Raw genomic sequence first — 4,436 nt, 5'->3', positions numbered from 1 at the left:
TGTGTTGTGTTGATGAATATTAGCCAAATAATGGCTATGGAGAGTTATTGTTGATCTATGGAGAGAACATACGAGCATTATTGTTATTCCAACAAAACTGCTTACAAATGGACTTTGGGTTCTGTGAGAGACAATGAATATTAATATAACTACATAATAAAATTTAGTCACATAAATTAAATACATTCTCCCAAGTAGTTGATACATTGATATAAATTCTTATAATCTGGTAACAACAGTCTTTTTACTCTTCTAGCTAGGAATAGCCACAGTCTGCAATACCCAGAACGTTTATCAGGACAGGAAAATTATAGTAATATTACTGCACCTTATCGAATATTGATTTGCTGCCACCTGCTGGGAGGCAGAAATGAGTTTCCAGTGTACTTAAAGGGCAAGAGTGATGACCTTAGAAGTTGTAAAACTTTGCCTATCCCATAAAATGAAGCATAACATAGGTATCCTTGGGCCTGAAAGAAATCAATAATTTTTATTTTTTTAGAAATCAATAATTTTAGAATAAATTAACTGCAGATAAAGAAAATATGACCTGTATATAAGACTGGGAGTACATTCTTGTTCATCTAAGAGAAATTGGATGGGATATTTGCATTTATCATGAAATGATGTACAATGAAGTTCCTTAAAATGTGGTGAACTCCTCAAGTACTGATTTTGTATTTGTGTAAAGGTAATTAACCTCTTGACTGGGACTAATGGAGAAACTTAGGAGCTGAGGAACCGCTAATGAAGATTAGTAAAAAAAAAAAAAAATACTAAATCTAACAATGATGCTTGTGATGGGCACAATAACCACACAAAGATGTCCATGGTGTGATTCCCAGTGTCAAGTGGAGCCATGAGCCCAGAGAGCAGAACCAAGAACCACAGATTATTCCCTGGCCTTGAAACTTAATGGAGACAGCCTGATTAGATTTTGACATTGTTTGGGACTGGTGATTTTTTTTTTCCTTCACTTTTCTCCTTTTTGAATGGGAACGGCTGCACTTGATCCTCCGTGCCTCCTCTTCCCTTGCATTTTGGGAGCAGACATCTTGTTTTCTTGTTTCCCAGGTCTATAAATGGAAAGGGTTTTGCCCCAGGATGGATTATACTCAGAGCCGCGCACCTATAAATATTTTACATGAGGACTGGTAATCTTGAAGCTTAGATGAAATGCTGTAATATGTTGACAATTGGAGGGGTTGAGGGAGGGGGTGAGTAGATTTTGTATGTGAACAGACATGACTCTTTGGGGGCCAGAGGATGGACTGTGGTAAGAAGAATGCCCCTCCCATAGATGTTCGCACCCTAATCGTCAGATCTGTGAATGTTATCTTGTAAGGACAAAGGGATTCTGCAGATGTGATTAAGGTTAAGAACTGTGGTATGGACAGATTAACCTGGATTATCCGGGTGTGCCCAATTTAAACACAGGAATCCTAACCAGTGGAGAATCTTTGACCAATGTTAATGGCTTTGAAGATAGAAAGGGGCCACAGGCTAAGGAAGTTAAGTGGCCTCTAAAAGCAGGAAAAGGCAAAGCAACCGAGCCTTCCCTAGAGAGGATTCTGTCCAGAAAGGAATGCAGTCAGCCGATATCCTGATTTTACCCCAGTGAGACCCGTGTTGCGCTTCAGACTCACAGAATTATAAGATAATAAATCTGTCTTCTTTTAAATCACTAAGTTTGTGAAATAGAAAATGAATACAAAAACAGCTAGCAGTTACTATGTTCTACACATACTAGCACTACTGCAAGGGCTTCCCAGAAAGTCTATTCAAAAAGGAGCTAAAACTCATCTGAAAGCATATTACATAATTTGGCCTCATCTACCTCTCTGACCCCATCACCTGACTCTCTCGCTTACTTATCATCATTCATTTTGGTCTCCTTGCTCTTCTTGAAACATGCCAAGCATGCTGTCCCCTTCTGAGTCCGCGCTTTACCCACTCCTTCACTTCCTTCAGATCTCTGCTCAAATGTCACCTTCTCTGTTAGGTCTTCTTTGTTCACCCTATATAAAGTAGTATTTGCCCACCCTTACTGGGATCCCCTAATCTCTAAACCCTAGTTTGTTATTCTACATAGCACTTATCATTTGATAGGTATTTCCTTTTACTCTGTGTTCTTTCTTGTTCCCCAAATGTAAACTGTGTGTGGGCAGGAACTTTATCTGTACATTTACTGATGGCAGTTTTATCTCTAGAACCTAGTACAGTGCCTGGGCACACAGCAGTAAAGAAATATTTGTAGGAATAAATGAGCAATTTTAAAAACTATTAACAGATTGTAAGAATTCATTAATATTGTTAAAATTCTAATGCAACATACACAGCATAGAGCAGGGATGACTGATGTACCCGAACCTTACTCTAGTGAATAGGCTTCAGTGTAGATTCAATATCATGCCTTAAAGAATGAGGTCATTTCTCAATTTCCTATAGTTCTTAGACATAGCATGCCATTTCTCAAGGTCAGAGTATAAGAAAACTAGTATATAAATGAATTCTGTATTTTCCTATAAATAAATGTTATCAGTATATTTTATTTTTTAAAGTAATTGCTAGTTAGAAAAAAAAAAAAGGAAAAGCTAGTATCTGCTAGCTATAGTTTATTCCCCAACTTTCAATTTTAAAAAATTTCAAGTCTATAGAAGGGTGAAAAGAGCATTCATATACGCTTCACCTAGAACCATAATTAACACAGGGCTGTTTTCTCTTTACATACATATATTTTTTTTTTTTTTAAGCAGGGACTATTTGAATGAAGTTCCAAACAGATATCATGATCTTTCCTCTAAAGACTTGAACATGCACCTCCTAAGAATAAAAGCATTCTTGTAATAAACACAATTTATTATACCTGAGAAATTTAAGCCAACAATATATTTAATTTTGCTTCTATGTTCAAAATTCCTCAATTGTCCACAAAATTCTTCTGAAACTTAAAAAAAAATCCACAATCCTACCCAGTTCAGTTGCCCTAACTTCAGATTATCCTTTTTTTTTTTAATTTCTTCTGTGCTTTGACCTTATACTGAAAAGTCCAAATAGATCACATTGTGAAATTATCTGAGTGTTCCTCACAGATTCAGGCTCAGTGTTTTCGGCAAGAATGCTACACAGATGTACCTGCAAAAACCTCACAGCAGCAAGTGTGTGTTTCCCCAGTACTGATGCGAGAAAATTTTTTCCACAAAGCATCCATTAACATTTGCAAAGGACTAATGTTCCACAGAACAGTTTAGGAAACACCTGGATTTAAAAAAAAAAAAAAAAGTGAAATGAACTATTTAACAGTTTGTAGACTAAAAACCAGGTAAGGATTGAAAGTCATTTTTAAATTAATTAACTTCCTCATCTCCTTAGGTAATGCAGTTTTCATAAAATACCAAAAAATAAAAAAACACAAATCATTGTACAGATCATGAATCCCCAACTTAAAGAAATGAAGTAACATCTACCAAGTTTTTATCTTTACTGTATTTACTGTATTCAGGAGCTGAGATCTGAAACCAGATCTGCTTCCATGTTCTCCACTAGGCCCTCTACTTCACTTTGACTTACGGTTCGTTTTCCGTAGTTGACTATACTTGGGCCAATTACAATTGGGGTAAAAGTGGTGGCCCTTTAGTCTGAACAATAATACAGTGATGAAAACCAAGAGTTCATTTTTTTTTTTTTAATTGGTCTACGTCTAACAAGAATGAACCCATACCAAGGGTTGAGGAAGGCCTAACCCCTCACCAATGCATGCAAGTATGACTATCAAATGCAGGAGTGCGTATTGCGGCCTTGGCTCCAAATACTAATTATAATATAGCCCCCAGTTATGACCATTTCTATTTGCCATAATTTGATCCTTGCTATTTATTGCCTATTGGTGCTGTCTTTATTACATTACAGCATACATTTGGGAGACTTCAGTTTTCCCTAAAAATCCTAGAAGTCATGTAAAACTCAGGTTTTATTACTTATTACACAAACCTAACAGGTTTTCAAAAAATTAGTTACCATTCCGGTCCGGCAGCGAGATAGCAAATATTAAGCATGTTCGTTTTCATCTCCGTTTCAACCAGGAAACCTTCCCCCTCGGCAACTTTCCGAGGGCAATCGCGGGTCCTTACTTTTGGTACAAGTTAAAACGTTAATACGAATGGTAACTTTCAAGAGGAAAAAACTATGCCACGGCTTAAACACTTGAGCTCTGTTTCGGTGGAGCGTTTATTCCAACAGGCTGGAAACTGCTCTGCGGAGTTGGGAGTCTTCGTGATGTTACAGGTTTGTCAAGCATCCCGTGTCCCGCCCTCTACCCCACACTGGAAGCTTCTGGCATTGGAAGAACGGGGTCTGCGCCGGCGGATCCCGACGCCGCGGTGCCCCGGGGCTGCACTTTGGCTCCGTCCCAGACTTCGCAGAGCGCCAAGGCTGAG

This window comes from Lontra canadensis, unplaced genomic scaffold, assembly GCF_010015895.1.
Source record: "Lontra canadensis isolate GAN:19392208 unplaced genomic scaffold, GSC_riverotter_1.0 scaffold10, whole genome shotgun sequence".
Lineage (NCBI taxonomy): Eukaryota > Metazoa > Chordata > Mammalia > Carnivora > Mustelidae > Lontra > Lontra canadensis.
Note: the sequence above shows the minus strand (reverse complement) of the source record.